The following is a 22829-nucleotide window of genomic DNA, read 5'->3' on the forward strand; positions in this document are numbered from 1 at the left end:
ACACAATTGTAAAGATATTTCCTAACCTAACCTCACAAGCTGTGATTCTCTGATGTCCTTCGATATTGTGAAAGGGAGTGAAGAGGGGTCATAAATGCAAGCTTTTTATGGCAGATTGCAGCTAGTTGCTATTGATCTTGGTTTAAAGGAAGCTTGTTGTGTGAAGTGAAATGATTTACTGTATTGATAAATTTCAGTGCAATACTGGAGGCTGCTAAGAGATGGTGCAATGGTATTCCAGGGTTATATTTTAGGAAGGACTCGGGGAGAGAGAGACACAATTAAGTGCTCAGACTGTGGTATCTACAGGTTCTTTGTGGTGTTCTATATCCACTCTTTGTAGAGCCTAGAAACACTGGTTCAGAATCATGCTTGGTAAAGTTCACTGCTCTTGAAAGAATTGTAATGGTCTGTCAAAGTGTGTCTAGGACTGTCAGGTCACAAGTTATGTGACCTTCAAGTGTGTGTCAAACAAAAGTATTAAATATTGCACTTAAAAATCCGGTAAGATCCACTATTTTCTCTACTTGACTTCATTTGGCCACTGTATCGCCTCTTGGCTATGGCAACAAACTGTATTGTAACATCAACAGCAGCTTGGGACTCAAATTACCTCTTGGGTTTTGGTAGGATAGGGAGCGCAATGACAGCTTTGTAGAACCCAGTGGTTAAAAAGACAAAAGGGAGAGCACTCTCTGCATCAGCTCAGGAGGAGGGGGAGCTCTGGGGGAGATATACTTACCCAAGCCACGGAGAGGAGGGAGAGCTCCCTTCTGTTATGATCAGTGTAGTGACAGAGTTTTGCTCCAAACCCCTTCCTCTTACTTTATCCCATAGTAAAATCTCAATAGCTCCACAAAACCTACATTGAAGATTCAATAAAGGTTGATTTTAAGACGTTAAGCTTTTTACCTATTAATGTTCTGAGTTTAGTTGAAGGAAGGCGCTATGGGAAACAGCTGGATGCCTGTGACAGACCCTACAGGAGGTGAAAGAGAAGCAAGGGGGAACATCTCTAGGCCCCTGCAGTCTGCGTGGGTCGGGGGAATAGCTTTGATGTGTTGTTTTGTAGTGGAAGAATAAAACTGTGTCCTGAAGGAAGAGCCTGAATAGACTTTGAGTATGGTGTTAGACCTTCCTGGCTGTGAGACAGGCCAGCAGCCTACTCCATCTCTCTCCTCATGACATGCTGCCAGAGTTGTGGTCAGTGGAGGCAGCTGAGTTTGAGCCCTGTTGCTGGTATAAGAGAGAGGGGGCAGCTCTCAAGGCATCTCCATTGGGGCCCACACCTTTGAAACTCTCTTCGTCCCTTGGTCCATAAGAGCTCAAATTTGTTAGGATTTAAAGTGTGCCCTGAGGTATATCTTTTCTCCATCCTGGAAGCTCTATCCCTCCATTGGAAGAGACAGGGGTCCTCTCAAAACAATAGTATGTGACAGTGTAATTATATATTATAATGTGTACACAGAAGGGGGCAAAATTAAGGTTGCATCGGTAACCTTAAATGTGGCATTTCCTAATTTTTGAGTGCTTGAGTTTGCAACTTTAATGTTCTCTGTTAATGAAGTTTTTTTGTAAGTAACTTCTTAAGCTTAAAGGCAAACTTAAAAAGCAGAAACCCTGTCACGTGGAACCATATTGACCCCCACGTAGATCATCAGCAGGACTACTGGAACCTTTAGGTCTAAGCATAGACCTCAACCCTTTAAGCACAGGAATAAGTTGTTACCCTTTACTCCTAGCCTTCACCTGTCTGCTCCTGCCCTTCTTCTCTTTCTCACCTCTTTGCATTCTAGTCAGGTGGTTTCTTCCTCCTCTTTCCTCCTGCCTAGCTGTCAGCAAGGGGAAATCACAAGGGAGATAGTTTTCCTGGTCTCAGTTACAATGCCCGCAAATCAGAGTGGTCCCAGTCAGCCGGGAGGAACATTCACAGGGACAGTTCTGCAGACCTCATCTAGAGTTTGCTCAGCATGGTCTGTGGGGAGAAGCATACTCAGTGCAGTGTTTGAGGATGGAGTATGCTCAGTGCAGATGGAATGTAAGGAGAATTTAACTACCAAACTCCAACAAGCTTCTATGGAGCATGTGCACTTGGCAGTTCCCTGAGACTTCTAACTTGAACAAATTTGGGCAGATTTTCAGAGGGACAGCAAAAAGCACCTTTCCAATACTAGAGAGATCCCTTTGCCAAACTGCCAGACCGTGCTCCAAAGCAAAGGACTCTCTAGACCCTCTCAAAGAAACAGATATGATTATAACATACAGATATATTTTGCTAATGTTAAATATATTATTCCCTACCCTCATTCTTGGAAATAGCAACATAACTGTTACTGATGTGACCCTTCACACTTCTCCCCTCTCCAAAACACTTGTGTACACAAAAAATACACCACACAGAGCATGAGGCAAAAACCTGGTTTGGAAAATTTTTGCCCAAATGGTTAAAGTTTGGCAAAGTTATAAGCAACAGAAAATAGGGTCTTACAATGGAAAGTCATAGGCAATCTTAACTATAGCTATCACATCCAGCTACCCTGTTAGTTCACAAGATATCTGCCAGTAAAACAGTCACTGATCCCTCAGATTAGCACAGATGTTAGGTCTTTGATCCAAGACTTAGTGTCACAAGTCCCAGATCTCTGACCAGTGCAATTTTCAATCTCTACATTTAGAAACAATATTGGAGAGTCATTGAAAGTTAACATCATTAGGAAAGGCTTATACTACCACAGAGTCAAACATTCAAGCAATTTCAGCACTGCTTCAAATTTGCTAGTTTTCTGTTGTTCATTGTGCAAAGTCTTCCCATAGTTGAAATTAAACTGTTTTTTAAAATTCGTTACTGCAATAACCACAGATGAGTATTTTAAAGGAGATATTATGGAGCAGATTCAAAGTATATCTGTTTTCTCCAGCTACTTTATTGATTTATACTTCAGCTTTGTACAGTCTCCACACTAAGGGACAGACATCCAAAACTCTGGGCACCATCAATATATGTTTGAAAATACAACATAGAAGATACAAAGTAAAAATTAACCTTATGTACACAATGTCATCACCGGTCATGTGACCAACATGTCTTAAAGCTACTGCTGGACTTTCTCATTAGTCAAGTGCCACGCTCAACTGCTTCTGTGCTCTGTCATTTCCTTCTCAAAAAGATGGGCTTCACAGCGTGCCTAGAAGGTCGACAGCTCTGGCCTATTTCAGATCTTTAAGGGCAGAATGTTACAAAGGAAAGTGATCCTTATGGAGAATGCTCTGCCTGTAGTCCCCTTTTTATAACAAGGGGTATCGAGTTCAGAGAAGTCTGCTGATCACAGTTGTGGTAGCTTGGCACAAGGAGAGACTCCATCCTTCAGGTCAGAAGATCTCAAGCCCTCTTGGACATTTATAGATTAAAACCAACATGCCGCCTGTGGATATTATAGAGCACTGGTAATGAATGCTGCCCATTCATAGACACCACTTAGCGAGTGGGCTGCAGCATATTCCTCCCACTTAAGTGCCTGGTGTAGGTATAGCCCCATGTAGAGCACATTAACATACACCATTCCTGAGGTGATGAAAGTATGGAGCACAGTCACAATCCCCTTGCAGATGGTAAAAAGCTATATTTGTAATTGCTGTCATGTAATCAAGTCATAGTCGAAAACAATCCAACATAACCCCCAGATATTCAAGAGGACTGTCTAGATTGAGTGAAATGGAGACATAAAGCTGGAAGTTATCCACAAGTGGCAAGCAACAGAAGCCCATGCCTTCTCACTGAGCTTCCCAGCTGCCCTGTATACATGTCAACTGGAGGGGAGACAAGATAGAATCTTCTGGAATTAAAGACAACACTAAGACTAAGGGCCCTTAGAAAGAAGGCGTAATCGCCACACCCTGCCCTGTGGAAAGGGTCAACAAGGAAAGATCAAAGCCACCTAAGAGCTGCAGCATCAACTCCCATTGCTGACTGTAAGAGAGTCAGCAAAACTGAATTGTCAGTAGTATCAAACACTGCTGAAAGAATAGACAATTTCAACATGGAATTTGGTTTTCATTGCAGGGTTATCATGATACCAGCGCTGTTTCTGTGCCACCCCCAAATCTGTAGCCAGACTGAAAATGGTCAAAGAAATCTGAGGCATTTAGGTGATACTCAGACAATTGTCTCACCACAACTTTCTCTATCAAAAATGGAAGATTAAATACTGGCCAGTAATTAGTCATTGCCAGCATGGGGGTAGGGGGGATTGTTTTGTTTTTTTTACTCAAAGGCTACAAGACAGCATCCCTAAGAGAACCAATACCTTGCTTTCCTGAAGAGAGGTACTGACAAGCTCACGCTGTAATGGACTCAATACTTTCCCACAGGCTTTCACCAGCCAGGAGAGACACAGGTTCACAGAATAGGTTTTGGGACAAGGTCCTCCCAATACCTCCATACTTCAATGAGCAGTAGTGGCCTAAACTCAGCCAGAAAAGACCTAGCCTTTGTCTACTTCTGTAACCATGAAAGCAAACACCTCAGTCTAAATACACATAATTTTACGGTAAAATAATCAAAGTTTTTCTCACTGAGTGGGGCACAAATAAGCCTGAGTGGAGTCAGATTGGGTTGATCAAGCACTCAGAACAAATGCTCTTACTGAGCTGTTGCAGATGCCACGATGGGGCAAAGAATATCATGTTTGCCTGCTGTACAGCTCAAGCATGTGGGATTAAAAATTATTTGAACCAGCTGATCATATTCAGCACCAGAGTTCTGCCCCTGCCCCTGTAGGCATCTTCCCTCACATTTCATCTTTTGCAAGTCATCTGTATACCAAGGTGTACTGTGACGATGAAGCCAACAAAAAGGTCAGTTAGAGGCTACCTATCAAGGGTAGAAGACAAAATATTATTGTAAAATCCTACCAGATCATCAACATAGTGGTCTGTTGGAGGATCAGTCATATTCTTCCAGGTCTCCTGGAAATGCTGTGGATCCATTAGCCGACCAGATGAACCATTGAAACAGGTCCCTCATCCTGACAGGCTATGTGTGCCACAACCTAAAAACATAGGATATAACAATCAATACATGACACGGGATGGGGTGAAGAGACAGAGTAACAAAAATAACAGCATATGCACATTTCTTAGCCAATAAGAAGCAGTAATTGCATCTCATCATCTGCCTACCTATTAGTATGTTGCAGTTTATACTATGCATTATGAAGGAGGGTCTTGAAGGAGGATTCATAAATTTTAGGCCAGAAGAGATTATTACATCATCTAATCTGACCTCCTGTATTACAGGCCATAGCAGTTCAGCCTTTTAACCCTGTATTAAGTCCAGAAACTCAAGATAAGATTACGGCTTTACAGATTTTGACTGGGAGCTCTTCAGATTTGTAAGAAGAGACAGCATGGAGAATAGAGTAAGGAGAAAGCATGAGAGTCCTTGTCAGCATAGCAGGCAATCAAGGCTGGTTCTTTTGTGCAATGCAGGTTGTGAAGGTCTTTGGAAGTAAATGCAACAAATTTGTGTTTGCAGAGGAAGATGGGGAGCCAGCTGAGGGACTTAGAGAAAAATGACATATACTGATGAGACAGGAAGATAATTTTAACAGCAGCAGGGTTCCATTTTTGGCAGACAATTTTGTTAGTATTAATAACTGTATGGTTTTGTACATGCAGTTTAGGCACCTAAGCACCTAATTTTGAATCATAGTCAGATAATTGGATTGTAAATAATTTAAATTGTTGCTGTATTTATTTTCACTTGCCAATTGTGTGCATAAAAATGCAGGTTAATGAAGTTTCAAAATGTGGCCCTATATGTTAACATTTAAAAACCAAGTCCTTTGAGTTTGGCCAAGATTCACTTTGTGCAGGATTTGAGGGAGGGGGAAAAAGGTGGCAAAAAGCCACACTTACCCATCCCACCCACTTTCCTGTGTGTGTTTGGGTCCTGCTGTAAATCAGAGCAGCCTCAGATTAGCTCTAATTTATTTCGAGTTGCAGTGGCCCACAAGGGACAATTGCAGGAACTGGGGATTAACTAAAGTGTCTCAGTGCTCTCAACATGTCCCCTGTTGTATTAATTTAGGTGGGATATAGGGGCCTAGTGATGGGGCGTGTGCCCCAAACTGGCCCATAAGGGGTTAACAGAGCCCTAGGGAAGCTGGGCAGGAGGCAGCCAATTAGAGAGGGGCTGTGAGGAGCAGCCAGTCAGGGCTGGGTTGGCCCACATAAGAAAAGCTGCAGAGCAGAGCAGCTTCAGTCACTCTCTGGAGCTGGAGAAGGGAGGAGGACTGCCTTGCAGGCTGAAGGTAGCAGGTACCCTAGACAGAGCAGTGCTGCAGGCAGAGACCTGGGGATCTAAAGGCAGTTCCTGGAGGGCTGCAAGGATCTGCAGGCTGAGGCCCTGAGGCAAGGGCAAAGAAGGTGCTGGAGCATGGGGAAATGGCCACGGGAAACCTACTGAAGAGTCGGGGGGAGCGGTGCAAACAGCGACCTTCTATAGTGTCCCTGGACCGGGACCTGGGGTAGTGGGCAGACCAGGTTCCCCTGCCCCTTTCCTCACCATTAAGGAAGCAGCCAGAAAACTGGCTGAAGTTGCCACCGAAGGAAGTGACTTGACAGTGGACTGCAGTTCCCCTGGAAGAGGGGGAGAACCGAGTGTGACACAGCCAGAGGTCTGTGTCCTGAAGAGGATGCTTCAGTCCTTGGGGCAACATGGGTCCAGGAGCAGAGATGACAGAGGCTGAGACACCACCAGAAGAGGGAACAGAGCTAATTCCCAACACAGCCAGTAGGAGGTGCCATGCTGGTGAGTCCCACCCCATCACATATGGTAGAGAATGTGGGCACACGGTCATCCTGATATAAGGGGAGGATATAGGATGATGCAGACTACTGCCTGTTTCAGAGATTTGAGGGACATGGAACATGGAGACAATGGATTCAGGGTATAAAGAGGCCTTCTTTTTGGAGGGTTCTGGTGCCTTTCCACACTGGACTCCAGGGTCGGTGCCCCTGTGGAAAGGTGCATTGCTGCTAAAGGTACTCAAAACCCAACAGAGACAATGGGAGGCACAAGAGTACATGCAGGCCTATGTGACCTGGCTAGCAGAGCAGCAGCTGTACCAATTCAAGTCGCTGCGAGGGGGAGTCTATAGAAATCACAGGGAGTGAGAGGGGAAGCCAGGTACCAGGACCAGGAGGATGTTATGCCTGTGGGTGACAAGGGCATTGGAAAGCAGAGTGTCCCTATCGGGATGGGCGACAGAGACAGAGACCTCACCCAGAGAATGGGAAGAAAATAGAGCCCAGGAAAACACCCACCTGTGAGGAGAACAGGGAGGGGATGGGCATGTTGGGCCTATGAGCAACAGGGGCACCGATGGAGGGAGTGCCCAGACCTGAGCTGTAAGTTCAAGGCTAGCCCCAGGAAAGGAGCTGAGCAAGGGAAGGACCATATGAGGCCCTTAGACAAAAGGGAGGCAAAGAGTTGGCTGTCGGTGCCATGAGAAGGGCCATATAAGAAGATACTACCCCCCTAGGAGAAGGCAGGGTAGCAAAGGGATGCCTGGGAACCAGGCTAGATCAGAGACTCTCAAGAGGGATGTGGCAATGATGACTGTGGAACTCTCAGAGAGCTATCTCCCACATCCAGCAGGGGGAGGTAGGGAAGTGGCTTTTTTTGCCTTGGTCTTCACAGACAAGGTCAGCTCCCACCCAGTATGGGGAGGAGGTGAGCAGCCCTCAGTGGTGAAAAAACAGGTTATGGACTATTTAGAAAAGCTGGTCATACACAAGTCCTTGGGTTCAGATCTAATGCATCCAAGGGTGCTGATGGCTGATGTGATTGCAGAGCCATTGTCCATTATCTTTGAAAACTCGTGGTGATCAGGGAGGTCCCAGATTATTGGAAAAAGGCAAATATAGTGCCCATCTTTTAAAAAAAGGAAGAAGGAGAACCCGGGGAACTACGGACTGGTCAGCCTCACCTCGGTCCCTGGAAAAATCATGGAGCAGGTCCTCCAGGAAACCATTTTGAAGCACTTGGAGGAGAGGAAGGTGATCAGGAACAGTCAGCATGGATTCACCAAGGGAAAGTCATGCCTGACCAACCTGATTGCCTTCTATGAGATAACTGGCTCTGTGGATATGGGGAAAGCAGTGGATGTGAAATATCTTGACTTTAACTTTGACTAACTTTTTGTTATGGTCTCCCACAGTATTCTTGCCAGCAAGTTAAAGAAGTATGGATTGGATGAATGGACTATAAGATGGATAGAAAGCTGGTTAGATTGTCGGGCTCAATGATAGTGATCAATGACTCAGTGTCTAGTTGGCAGCCGGTATCAAGTGGAGTTTCCCAGGGATCGGCCCTGGAGCCGGTTTTGTTCAACATCTTTCTTAATGATCTGGAGGATGGGATAGATTGCACCCTCAGCAAGTTCGTGGATGACACTAAGCTGGGGGGAGAGATAGAGATGCCGGAGGGTAGGGATAGGGTCCAGAGTAACCTAGACAAATTGGAGGATTGGGCCAAAGGAAATCTGATGAGGTTCAACAAGGACAAGTGCAAAGTCCTGCACTTAGGACAGAAGAATCCAATGCACCGCTACAGGCTGGGGACTGATTAGCTAAATGGAAGTTCTGCAGAAAAGGACCTGGGGATTATAGTGGACGAGAAGCTGGATATGAGTCAATAGTTGCCCTTGTTGCCAAGAAGGCCAATGGCATATTGGGCTGCATTAGTAGGAGCATTGCCAGCAGATTGAGGGAAGTGATTATTCCCTTCTATTCGGCACTGGTGAGGCCATACCTGGAGTATTGCGTCCAGTTTTGGTCCGCCCACTACAGAAGGGATGTGGACAAATTGGAGAGAGGCCAGCGGAGGGCAACAAAAATGATTAGGGGGATGGGGCACATGACTTATGAGGAGAGGCTGAGGGAACTGAGCTTGTTTATTCTGCAGAAAAGAAGAGTGAGGTGGGATTTGATAGCAGCCTTCAACCCCTGAAGGGGGGTTCCAAAGAGGATGGAGCTTGGCTGGTCTCAGTGGTGGCTTATGACCGAACAAGGAGCAACGGTCTCAAGTTGCAGTGAGGAAGGTCTAGGTTGGATATTAGGAAACACTATTTTACTAAGAGGGTGGTGAAGCACTGGAATGGGTTACCTAGGGAGGTGGTGAAATCTCCATCCTTAGAGGGTTTTAAAGGCCTGGCTTGACAAAGCCCTGGCTGGGATGATTTAGTTGAGTTTGGTCCTGCTTTGAGCAGGGGGTTGGACTAGATGACCTCCTGAGGTCTTTTCCAACCCTAATCTTCTATGATTCTGTGATAAAATGACTGGGATGAAGAGGACCCAGACAGATAAGGGAACCCACACTGGAGCAGGACAGGCTGCAGTAGGGACCCAGACCCTGGAGGAGGGAGGCAGATTGCACCTCCTAGCAGAGAACCTGAGGCAGAGGGACGCCCTGAGGGCACAGCTGCGTGAGAAGCAGGGACGATTATACACCCTCTGGGGTAGTCAGTCTTAAGGGGGAGGGTGTGTGATGGGGCATGTGCCGCAATCTGGCCCATAACGGGTTAATAGAGCCCTAGGGAAGCTGCATAGGAGGCAGCCAATTAGAGAGGGGCTGCGAGGAGCAGCCAATCAGGGCCGGGCTGGCCCATATAAGAAGAGCTGCAGAGCAGAGCAGCTTCAGTCACTCCCTGGAGCTTGAGGAGTGAGAAGGGCCAGCTGCCTTGCAAGGTGAGGATAGCAAACACCCTGGACAGAACAGTACTGCAGGGAGAGAGCTGGGGAACTAAAGGCAGCTCCTGGCGGGCTGCAAGGATTGGCAGGCTGAGGCTCTGAGGCAAGGGCAAAGAGGGTGCTGGGATCACAGGGAAGTGGCCTAGGGAAACCTACTAAAGAGTCGGAGTGGGAGCTGTAAGCAGTGACCTTCTACAGGGTCCCTGGGCCAGGACCCAGATTAGTGAGTGGGTTCCCCCCACCCCTTCCTCGCCACTGAGGAAGTAGCCAGACAACTGGCTGTGATTGCTGCTGAATGAAGTGGTTGGACAGTGGAGTGCAGTTCCTCTGGAAGGGGGGAGAACCAAGTTTGAGACTGCTGGAGGGCTGTGTCCTTGGGTGACATGGATCCAGGAGCAGAGGTGACAGCAGGCGAGACACCCCCAGAAGAGGGCACAGAGCTAATTCCCAAGTCAGCCAGTAGGAGGTGCCACAGTGGTGAGTCCCACCCCATCACAAGCCCAGAGAGTCAAAGGTGTTAACAAGACCTTGTCACTGTCCAACATTAAACGGGGGTTGGTATACAGAGATCTTAGCCTGCTTAGTACCATGAGAAATATATCATTAAAACCTTTTCCACATTTTATTCAAGATACTGAAAAGGGAAAATAGTTCAAACATTTGAACTGTAAGTTATGTTAACAGGCTTTCATTTTAACAACACCCCTTGTTCCCTTCCCCTTCAGCTGAAGAGTTTTTAGAATGAAACCTGACCCCCTCCCATTGGACAGTCTCTTAGTATTAAAGATGGTAATAACTGTCCTTTTTGGGAAAAGAGAAGAAGTTAGCTGAGATGGGTGGAGCTGCTGTTATTGCTGCTATTACAGTTTGATCCCATTTCCTAGAAGTGGAAACACACATACAAAGAAAGGGAAAAGAACAGCAAAAACAGAAAATATAGCTTCTCTCTCTGGCATTGACTTTTGTTTGCAAACTCACTGCTGGAGAAACACAAGCACAACACAGTCTTATCAGTCACTCTGAGAACTGGCAAACTTGCACCAGCATTGGGCTGTTCAGGGCATTGCTTTTAGTTGCCTCTTCCTGGTCACAGGCTTTCGGAAATATTGCAAAATATGCAGGCTTGGCTGGTTAAGCCAGACTTTTTTTGAAAAGGAAAAAGGAGAGGGACAGAAAGAGAAGAAATAAGATGGGGAAGGAAAAAGACATGGTAGGGGAAGAGAGACAAAGTGTCACAACCCAGGTGATGTTTGGGGATCAGCTAGTAGAGGCAGTAATATCATCTCTCTTTGGCCCGCTCTGGTCAGAACATCTCAGGTTTAGGATGAAGAAGGTCCAGGTCCCAGAAGGGTAGGGTGGCAGCCATGATGGTGAAGCTTGCTCTATTAGCCAGTTTTTCTCCCCAAATCTTTCTTTTAGGATCCCCAAAGGAAGTGATGGACAGAATAGTTAGGCCTAATATCTGGCACACCAATTTTGGTTCACTGATTTCTGGTTCAACACTTCTCTTGTTTACAAGACATAATCTTAACATAGTCCTTGAATTATCTCAGTAGGCCTTTTTGTTTGTACTGATTCAATCTTTGTCTTCCCTTTTCAACTTTATTATTATAGGTTAGTGTGATCACACTTTATGAACCTTCACTCACTTTTTAGCATTGAGCTTAGGGTAAATGTATAGGCCCAATTATCATAGCCCTTCTGTGCAGCAAGGGATGGGATATGATCAGCTACACCAACACAACTCTTAAGGATTCCTCCTATAGTTTTGGAACAAGTTAGCTTTGTGCTTCCAGATCAGAAAAAGTAGATTAATGGAGACTAGGATTGGGCCATAAATATTTAAGGCTAAAATATAGTCTGCTTATTTTACTAGTTTTCTCCTTCTTGCCTCTACTTAGATATACATATGCATATATAGGGATACATATATAGGACATGCACAGCCAAAAGACAAACATGCGTACAGAGGGCAAAAAAGGACTTGTTTCTGCCTGTGTAAACTACCTCTTTCACCACTGCTGCTTAATGCTATAAGCTAGTAGCATAGGCCAAATACTTTCACTCTGCTTACATATTATATGTTTGGCTTTCTTCTTTCCTGCCACATTGGCAAGGGAAGAGACTTAGACTCAGGTTTCAATTTTCCAAAGTTACTTAGGTCACATTTTCAAAATTGACGGAAGGTCAATGTGTCTGAGGCTCTTTTCGGTGGGGCTTAGGTTCCTAAAGATGCAGATAGGAGCCTAGTGTGGTTTTCAAAAGTGCCAACACAGGTTAGCCTAACCTGCCTAGGTTCTTTTGAAAATCCCATTAGGTGTCTAAATATCTTTGAAAATCTGACTCTAAGGCCTGGTCTACACGGGGGGCGGGGGGAAGGAATCAATCTAAGTTACGCAACTTCAGCTACTTGAATGAGTCGACTGCTGCCGTTCCCCTGTTGACTCTGCCTTGCAGCCCGCCTCTCGAGAGTGCTAGAATAGACACGATAAATCAACCCCCGCTGGATCGATCGCTGCCCGCTGATCTGGCGGGTAGTATAGACATACCCTTAGGATGCTAAGTTGCAATGAAGGAGGGCCTAAGACACATTGGCTTTTAGTCACTTTTGAAAATCTGACTCAGGCTCCTAAGTAACTTTGGCGCTTTGGGAAATTTTACCCTCAATCTCCTAAGAAATCAAACAATAAAACTATTTCATTTCTCTTTTGAAAGCTGTTTGTTTGTGATTTCCAATATCTATACAATTGCCCTCAGCTTTCAAACCTAAACAATAACAAAGTGGTAAGGATTTTCAATTCAGCTACCTTAATTCAGAGATGATTACTGAATGACAGCAATTGGCAATGATATCCAACAAATGTGGGTAGGAGAAGGGAGTCTCAGATTTTTTTCTTAAAAAGGGGACTTATTTGTGCTAAATGCTCTTTGTGTAGCTGCGTTCTCAGCTATACTTAGTGGAATTGCATGAGGTTTACACCTGTACAATGACCTCATATTTCATCTTTCTTTTGAAATACACAAGTTCTTAGCATGATTGCACATTTCCATGCTGTTTCAGGTGAGTGCATGCCCAGTGCTCCAGGGTCTGAGATTTTTCTCTTATCTTTACCCTTCAGGGCAGTGCAAGTGCCCTCTGCTGCCTCATGCTACAGCATGATTTTATAAAGGGCTGAGCTGACCAAACCCCCTCACTTCCTTCTTACCACCTGTGATTGGTAGTCGGCACGTAGCAACTTGCTACTGCACGTTCTTTTTCTCTTTACAGAGAAATTTGCTTTGTTTATTGTAAGTAGTTGGTGGCATTCATTTGATTGGTTCTGATCATTGGTACCAGTTTCCTTCTCCAGTGCTGAGAGAGAAGCACAAGAGGGCAGATTCATCAAAGGAGCCTAGACTTAACTCTGCTAGGCGATCCCTAGTATCATCCACCAGCTCTGGAGGACAGGGAAGGGCATGCTCTGTGAAAAGATGCTTCCCTGGTACCAACCAAATCTTATCAGGGTCATCAGTTGTGGCACTAGTGCCTCGGTCATTGAGACTGACCCCAACTAAAGTACAGTCTACTTCCATGCAACAACAGCTCCAGGAAAATCTCATGGTATGGACAATGCTGGGGGCCTATGCAGCACACAAGACTTGTTCTACCTCTCTGTGCTGAGCTCCCTGATGGTACAGGAGTTAAGCCGACCGGTACCGAAGGATCCTCAGGCCCCAGCTGTGCGCTTACCTTGCAGCAAGGATTAGCCCTCGCTACTGTGGGGGGCTAGATCTTTGAAACTTTTGGTATTTTCACAACCTGTGCAGTCCAGGGGTAAACCCAGCATGATATCCTTGGTACTAATCTCTCTGGAGCAATGGCCTAGGACCTTGGGGGTGTCTGTCAGGTGACAGAGGGACCTCCTCAGAGTCTGAGGTAGGCTCTTGGGCCCCTTGCTCTCGGAATAGAAGGCAGCACTCCCCTTCATCAAGTGAGTTCCAGTATGGGTATCCACCTGAAATCCAGAAACAACCTAGATTCAGGGACCTTTGGAGCAGTCATCACTGGGGTCCTATGCTGTACCCATGACCCTACTGGAACCTGTGGGGGGCATGCCTCCCACTTCCAGGTCCTCCCAAGTTCTTCAAACTTTCAGACTTCCTAGCAGACAACATTCTAGCACACGGGAGGAGGTCCAGGAGGTTATTGTAATTCTGAGAAAGACCCTGAAGTCCTGTAGCTTTTAGAATTCCCAACCATTATGCTGCAGGAGGATCAGCCTCAGGCTCCTTTGCATTCTTTCTGTTCATTGCATGATGAGATTGTAGGTTCCAGAGGATTCCTCATCTGTCCAAGATGACTTCAGGGGTATCAAGACCTTTTTAAAGAGAGTTGCCACCTCTCGATATTCGTGTTGAGATGGTCCAGGAGAGTTATTACAGACTGGTAGACATTCTGGGTTTGGCAGGGGCTTCTAGAGTGGCTCTGCTATCAATGATGCCCTAGTAGAACCGGCAAAATGCTTGCAGCAAATGCCTTCCACTCTGCCTCCCATAGCTAAGAGAAATAAGATCAGGTTCCGTGTCCCTTGTCAAGGACATTTTTATACCCATCCTTTGCCAGGCTCCTTAATAATCTCAGCAATGCATCAGAGTACCTCAAACTCAAGCTGATTATGGACAATATGCTGAAGTTCTTAGGCAAGTTGCCAGAGGATGCCAGGCAGGAATTCCAGAAACTGTTGGACAAGAGCAAGTTGGTGGCTCGCACCTCTCTGCAAGCATGTTTGGGTGGCATGAATTCAGCAAACAGAAGGATGGCATCTGCAGTATCTATGTGCTGATATTCATGGCTTCAATCCTCAGGTCTACTACAGGAGCTCAAGCAAATGATCCAGGATGTCCCCCGCAAAGGTCTTACAGTCTTCTCACAGAAGATGAACCTTTGAGACTATTGCAGTTGTTGGGAATTTATACACCTTTCCTTAAAAGAAAGCCATTTCACACTCAGACTTTACAGAGATACCTGCCTTTCTCACTTAGGCAGCCTGACCAATATAGGTCAGTTTTCTTCTTCGTTGAGTTCTTCGAGATGGGAAATCCCAAACGCTTTGGCTATTGTGGAAGATAGAATATCAGTGTGACGGGTTCACTCACAGAGCCCCCCTTGGGATTGTCACCTGATGTGCTGAAATTACCTCTGAGCCTGTTTTCCCTGATGGCTTGGGACTCCTGAACCCACCTTGATGAGCCAGACGTGCTAGTCTGCTGCAACACAGACCCAGGTCTTGTCCATGCCCCCAGAGCTGCAGACTTTAACCAAAAACTGCTCAGCAAGTACTCCTGTCTCCAGCACCCAGCTCCCAGTGGGATCCAAACCCCAAATAAATCCGTTTTACTCTGTATAAAGCTTATTCAGAGTAAACTCATAAATTGTCCACCCTCTATAACACTGATAGAAAGAGATGCACACGTGTTTGCTCCCCCAGGTATTAATCACTTACTCTGGGTTAATTAATAAACAAAAGTGATCTTACTGAGTATAAATAGTAGGATTTAAGTGGTTTCAAGTAATAACAGACAGAACAAAGTAAGTTACAAAGCAAAATAAAACAAAACATGCAAGTCTAAGCCTAATACATTTAAGAAACTGAATACAGGTAAATCTCACCCTCAGAGATGTTCCAATAAGCTTCTTTCGAAGACTAGACTCCTTAGTCTGGGCCCAATCCTTTCCCCGGTACAGTTCTTGTTAGTTCCAGCTCATGGTAACTAGGGGTTTTCTCATGACTGCTGCCCCCTTTGTTCTGTTCCACCCCCTTTTATAGGTTTGACACAAGGCAGGAATCCTGTCTCTCTCTGGGTTCCCACCCTTCGTTCTAAATGGAAAAGTGCCAGTAGATGCTTAAGATGGCTTCCAGTATCATGTGACATGTTCATATGATCTGTGAGACTTCATTACCCACTGGCTGGCACACATGTACACAGGAAGGCTTACAAGTAAACAGAGCCATTTACCACCAATTGTCCCAGTTAATGGGATCCATCAAGATTCCAAGCCACTATTAATGGCCCACACTTTGCATAGTTAAATAGGACTTCAGAGAAGTACTTCATATTTCTAGCTTCAGATACAAGAATGATACATTCATACAAATAGGATGAGCACTCAGTATATTATAAGCTTTGTAATGATACCTTACAAGAGACCTTTTACATGAAGCATATTCCAGTTACATTATATTTACACTCAGAAGCATATTTCCATAAACATATGGAGTGCAACGTCACAATCAGATCATGACATACAATTTTCTCCCTCCCCTTATGTAAAAGACATTTACAAAACCCTTCATGCAGAATGTGCCCAGATCTTTCTGAGCAGAAAACAATGAGTATCTCAGAATGGGTAGAAAGAATGTGGAACAAAAATGTGAACTAAGGGATATCCTAATGTTATCAGGTTTCCATTAGGTTCTGTTAAACTTTGGGAAGGGAGAGTTGTTTTTACTTTGACACTTTTCCTCCCAAATCAAACCAAGATACTTCATCTCTCTATGTGCCTGGTCTCCATGTTAAGTTTCAAACTCTATCCCTGTTGTAAAAAATCCTGACACTTTTTAAATGGGGAATTCCCTCCACCCTCATCTAAAAATGAACAAAATCTTTTCAGCCAAGCTACACCTTCAAGCAGACAATGCACGTTTTCACTCTCAGAACATAGTGCTATGTGAAACAGGCATTTTATTAAACTTTTGCCATAATAAATAAACACAGCTTGAAAGTCTTTCAGGAGCACCAAACTCTTCAGTGACCACACTCTGCTCCCTAATGCTTTGTGACATTGGTCTCTTTTAATTATTAGTTATTAATTAATTAGTTATTTTAAATTTGTATTTTTGCTTTGTTTTATAAAATAAAATATATTTGAGCATAAATAACACAATTTTTATTTGAAAACCAAATGACTATAAAATAATATTATAAGTGTTCCGTAATAGGCTAAAAAGTGTTCTGTGGCCAAAAAAGTTTGGGAAACTCTGTTAGAGCTTATAAGGATGAAACTGATAGAATTCAATAGAAATTTCCTTTGTCATCTAGATTTTCATAGACAGCAAACCCCTTTCTGTACAATTTTAAACCTATCATTAACAGGCAGTGGTCAAGAGAACTCTTCTATGAATTGTTTAATTATCTTAACAAAATATTATAGTTTATTTTTCCCAATTTCTGTAAGATTTCTCCTTAATCCCGTAGAGTCCATCTTAGTTTTTACTGTAATATTAAAAGTCTGCTGTAGTTTTCATCTCAGAAATCTTGCCCTTTTGTAATGTTTTCCTCTTTTACACACTTTGAATAATTCTGAATGCTTTAAACCTGTTTCGCTCTCTTTCCCTCTATAAATGAAAACACTACATTGTATTTGATACCGTGAGTGTTTTATAGCATCTTGTGAACATGGCTCAGTTCTAGAAATAATATGACCAATGAGACAATTTTCCAGTAGCATCTTAAGTGAAATGACAGATAATCTTCCTGGACCTGGTTCTGCTTCTTGGAAAAGGATGATAATCCATTTAATAAAACAGAATTACTGAAAAGCTGTGCTCCATAACATTGTAACTTTATTTCACAACTTGAATTATCCTTTCAAATTACTAGAAATTTGCATTTTAAAAAAATCACTCATCTGCTATGTTTGCACTGAAATAGTCAAGAATACATTTTTCCTTCATAGCCAGGTTGTGTTCATTCTACGATGTGGCATTTTATTGATTTCTGGATTGTAGCACTAGATACCTTAAAGTCAAGATTCTTCTCCTCCTGCAGCCACTTGCGTAAGGTGAAACAAACTCCTAAGGCCAAGTCCAGGCCATGACACGCAACCTGCGTATGTCAGTTAAGCCCTGGGGATCTCTGTAGGGAAAGGAATCCTCCCCGCAAAGCTGAGAGTAGAGGTGGGTGCAGTTTTTCATTAATATTGCATTTTTTGTGAAATAATCTCTTTTTGGTCAATCAAAGCTATTTGGGAATTTGCCATAAATTCACCAGAGTTCCCCCCCCAACATGAGAGGGAGGGGCACTAGATTCACAAAGGGATTTAAACTCACAAAGGGACAAAATCAGAGGAGGAAGTGGTGCCCTTATACCCTGTAGCCCAGTGGTTAGGTCATTCTCCTGGGAAGAGGGAAGAGATGAGTGCTTAGTTTGGAAAGAAAGAGGTTCTGGGGCTCAAGTAATAACAATGGCATCCTCTGTACAGTGTGATCTTGCACACATCATACATGCCAGGCTATGCTGTGTGGAGGAAGTGATTTTATTCTACACAATGGTGTTATTTGCATAGTGTGACCTTATATGCACCACACATGTGAGGTCACACGTGGTATACCACTGTCAGAAGAGGTGCTGGGGCACACCACTGGCATGAAAAGAGGTGCTGGAGCTGAGGCCTGGCAAGCCCCAGCACAAATTAAGCTGTGGAGGAGATCCAGTTTGAATCCACACTCTGGAGCAGGGACTTGAACCCAGGCCATCCCATCTCCCACGTCAGTGCCCCAATCACCAGTCATTCTCTCACTCTTTGTTTTCCTGAATATTCAGATATGTTATGGAAAGTGGAACAACTTCAGTTGGAGAGACTGAGAGAGCCTGACCTGATGATGTCCTATAGCTTGGTGATTAGGATAGTCACCTGGAAGAGGAAGGAGTCTGGGTTCAAGTATCTGCTCAGGGCAGGGATTTTGAATCTGGGTTTTCCACATTCCAGGTGACTACTCTAATCACTGGGCTATTGGATATAAGGGGGTGCCACTGCTGCCACCTACTCTCCTGTGAATCTTGTCCTGTGTTTTCTTTGTTTTTATTTTTTTAAAGAGGTTAAAATGCTCAGCAATTAAACGTATTATTTGATCCAAAAAAAACCCATTCGTTATTTTTTTGATTTGCTAACATTTTTAGAAATATTCAGTTTCAGTTCAATACATGCCAATTCTTTTTTTTTAATTTTCAGCCACAGAACCAAATAATTAGTTATTTGCTCATCTCTAATTGAGGATATCAATGCAACCATTCTCTAGAGCCTTTTAAGTGTCTGGAGAAACTTCTGTGGCCCTGTGTTACCACTTTGCCCATTACTTTCGGGTATGCTCATTTATTAGTATTATTCTTTGCGGGGGGAGGTCTGTAATTCTGTCAACGTACTGCTTGTGTCACTTGTGTGGAGCTCTATTTCTCTCTTCTGCAAGTTCTCTCACAATGGAGCTATCCTGCAGGGTCTAGGTTCCCCAGGGCTGGGTTCCTCCAGCCCCAGAATCAGATAAACAAATTAACAGAGTGTGTCTGAGAGGACCGGGTCAATCAGCACTCCCAAGCTGATCCCTTATATGCCTCTTGACTCAGCAGGCTGGGTTGAGCAGCACTTCCAAGCTGCCACCCCTCCTATGCCACAGGTTCAGCACGTCCGTATCCCCACTTTCACATTATAATTGTTCTTGTAGTAACCCACTTGATGAGCAAACCCCACAGGATTTTTGGGCACTACAGGGATCTTTAGCTTAGGTAAGAGGAACATTGCTGCAGAGCAAATGGGGAAGCCAAAAACACAAGGAGAGAGAGGGAGGGAAGCAACCAGCTTAACCATAAAAGTTGTTTATTGCCAGACAGTAACCATACAAGGAAAGCCAAACAAACAAAACAGTTACAATATTAAATTTATCTTAAATTTGATTACAAAGTCAGGTTTAGAAAACTATACCTGACCACGCAAGTCAGGGTGAGAAAGGTATACCTAGAATAAAAAAGAGAGAGAGTTGGATTCTCACCACTCCGTGAAGCTTGAACCAGTTGGGTTTCCCAGGCGGTGGTGGTAGCTAAGGGTCCAAAAAGAGTGCTGTAGACAGGCAGAGCCTGCAGCATGATCAGCCAGGGGAAGATGAAGACCCAATGGAACTAATGCAGTTTTTGGATCCAGGTATCAGAACATTTACTTGAGCGTGGGTATGACTTTTTTTTGTAGGGAAACAACAATGGTTCAAAGGAGAACACTAGATTTGTTTATGGGTAAACTGATGTCTCCAGGGAGTATACCAAAGTTGTTTTGTTCAGGCTAGACAATGGGAAATGATCATTCCTGGCTATGGGTGTTGTTCCTTCAAGGGAGCTCAGAATGCAATTACGCAGCTTCAGTATTTTGGATACCAATAAAGGATTTATTACTAGAATTGGTCTGAGAACCACTGAGCTGGGTGTGTGTGGGCATGGGTTCATTAACATCTGGTGAGAGATCCCCCATCATGCAGTGCTTCCCTTCTTTTCTGGTCTCAGAGTTCAGTGAGTTCTTGCCTTGGAATCTCTGCTCTCCATTCTGATGAGACTAGGGAAGTTGCCTTAATCCTGTCACCTTTCTTCGGAGGAGTTTAGATGTGTCTCCCACCGCCTTTTCATTGTTTTTTGTAAGTCTTTCTTCTGAGTGGCTTTGGCTCAAGCAGAGGCTGGGGGGTGGGGAGGTCCTTCGTGAGTCAGACTGGCTGGATACTGCGCCCTGATTCTCCAAAACACAGAGCTGACAGGTGACACTTGGCATGCTCCATTCACAGGACAGGGTGAAAGCCTGAAGAGACTGTATAGCCTACCTTTCCCCTGCCCTCCTTCTACTCTGAAACTCACCCTATACACCCTGACAGAGAGAGGCCCCACGGAAACACAGTTTGTGCTACCTGGGGATTCTGAATGTAGGTGTGTTCCACACTCCTCAAAATCCCACTTTCTTCTCATGCAGGAGAAGTGCACTTGTTCGGCTGCTGGTGACCTTCAACACTGGTAAAGGTAAAGGCAGGATTTGCTCTTGTAGAGCATCTTGGTTGCAGGCCACTGACCTTTGGCAATGTTGGAGTAAAGATTTTAAAAGTTGGGTAGATATTAAACTGTCTGACATCACCAGGATTGGCTGACACAAATGACTTCTTATTCTTGTCTTCTTGGAAACCTGAGTTACCAACTCATAGTTCAATGCTGTTTTCCCCCTTTTGTCCATCTGATAGAGAGGTAGAAAATGTCTTCCAGCAGAGGGACTGGAGAGGGGGCTCATGATGGGTTTAGCCCTGTTTAGGACCCAGAATAGTTTAGATTTCTGCAAATGGTGAGGCTTGCACTATGGCCAATGAACTGTATAAACATGCTGAGGACTGACCTATTGATGTTCATTACTCTGGAGAAAAGGAGATTGAGTATGTTAAAAATGTAAAATATTTTTTATGGGAGCTGGTACTGGCCTCTTGTGTAGTCTGCATTTTCCTGTATTTGAATTGTTGTGTAAGATTTTGGAAACAAATACAAAATCTCTTTTCTCCATCTTCCAAATTTAGAGGTGGAGTGCCATCTTGCTAACTAACTGTGAGAAATGAGGAAAATAGGAAATATACTGTAGAATTTAAAAAATCCTTCTGGCCAAGCTGGCACTGAAATTATGCATCAAAATAGTTATTTATGTAGGTCAAGGAATTGAAGCCCTTGTAATTATACAAGCTTTTAAAGACTAGTTAAAGAGGAGGGTAAAGGTTGCCATCTTCAGCTCATCTTGTTGCTTTGTTGAATAAATGGCAAATCCTTAAAATTCTAGTTAGATTTGGAGACCTCTTTGCATGGCTTTGTTTTTCAGAAATATGCCCATGTCTGAAAGGTTTGTGGGGCTGCAAAGCAATTCTCAGAACAGCACTGAAACCATATCTGCAATAAAAGTCTTCTGTGCTTGAGAAGCGTAGCTGATTCTGAAATTGACTTAGATGCAACAGATTCTGGATCTGATTCTTTCTTTCTCTCTCTCTCTCTCTGTTTTCTCACCAGTGGAACTCCATTGAAATCAATAGTTACACAGGTGTACACTGTAGAAGCTTTGGTGCAGGGACTGTCTATTTTGTTTTGTACAGGATTTAGTGTAATGGAACCCCAATTTTGATTGAGGCCTCTGAGCACTACTGTCATAAATATTGATTCCAGAACAGGTGTGAGGCAGAGTCGAATCAAGCCCATTGATTTTTGAATGCAGATAATTATTTTTTAAAATATACAATAGCACACTCAGACCTTCCAAAGGTCTTTAGAGCATTTAATACATTAATAATAAAGATACAGAGAACTTACACAGCTCTCTGTAATCTTCAAAGCACTTACAAGACTCACAACACCTTTGAGAGGAGGTAACATTTTCTCCATTTTACAGTTTGGCAAACTGAGATGTATTGAGATTAGGTGACTTCCCCAAAGCCACACAATAAGTCATTGTTGGAGCAAGGTCTGGGACTCAGACATAGAGCTGATCTGAATTTTTTTTATCAAAACAGTTTTCCATGGGAAAATGTTGTATTGATTAAACCAAAATTTTTCACAAAAATATATCAGGTTTTTAATCCAATTTCATTCAAGGAAAAATATATTGAAGTTTATTTTTTTTAAAAAAATAAAAATAAATAGTGAATTGAAATGGAATACTTCAAATTTATCAAAATTAAACATTTCGATTAACGCTAACAATCTTTATTATTTTTGCATAAAAACAGTATACATAGAAGTAAGTTGGCAAAGAATCTGTTAGATCATCGAATCCATCCTCCTGTGTGTCAAGATAAAATTTCCTAGTAGAGGATCTATCAGATCTCAAAATTATATTGGTCTTAGCCAAAGGGCAGAGTCCTTTAATTGCTCTATGAATTGAGCATCAGGAATGGTATAAGAGAGAAAATAAAGAGATACCATAGAGGGAATTAAATCCCTACTGAAAATGACACCAGCCTAATTAGATTACAGTAGTCCTTAATTACATTTTTAACCCCCCCCCTTTATTACAGTACACAGATAGTTTCAAAAAGAAAAGGAGTACTTGTGGCGCCTTAGAGACTAACAACTTTATTTGAGCATAAGCTTTCATGAGCTACAGCTCACTTCATCGGATGCATGCAGTGGAAAATACAGTGGGGAGATTTTATATACACAGATGTCAAGGTTCTTCCCCCACTCTGAACTCTAGGGTACAGATGAGGGGACCTGCATGAAAACTTCCTAAGCTTACTTTCACCAGCTTAAGTTAAAACTTCCCCAAG

At 43.7% G+C, this 22829-nt stretch overlaps 1 protein-coding gene and 1 long non-coding RNA gene across 25 annotated transcripts in view; one reads left to right on the top strand and one right to left on the bottom strand.

Moving 5' to 3' along the window:
• NRXN1 (neurexin 1) overlaps positions 1-22829 on the top strand; it is a 1220951-nt gene that overhangs the window by 446826 nt on the left and 751296 nt on the right. The gene's annotated exons all lie outside the window — the stretch shown is intronic.
• Positions 1-22829, bottom strand: part of LOC141985383 (uncharacterized) — a 66915-nt gene that overhangs the window by 11853 nt on the left and 32233 nt on the right. For both annotated transcript variants that reach the window (XR_012638923.1, XR_012638922.1), the window contains exon 2: positions 4912-5048. This is a non-coding gene — a long non-coding RNA (uncharacterized LOC141985383). The remainder of the gene's footprint in view (positions 1-4911; positions 5049-22829) is intronic.

Source organism: Natator depressus, chromosome 3, assembly GCF_965152275.1.
Source record: "Natator depressus isolate rNatDep1 chromosome 3, rNatDep2.hap1, whole genome shotgun sequence".
Lineage (NCBI taxonomy): Eukaryota > Metazoa > Chordata > Testudines > Cheloniidae > Natator > Natator depressus.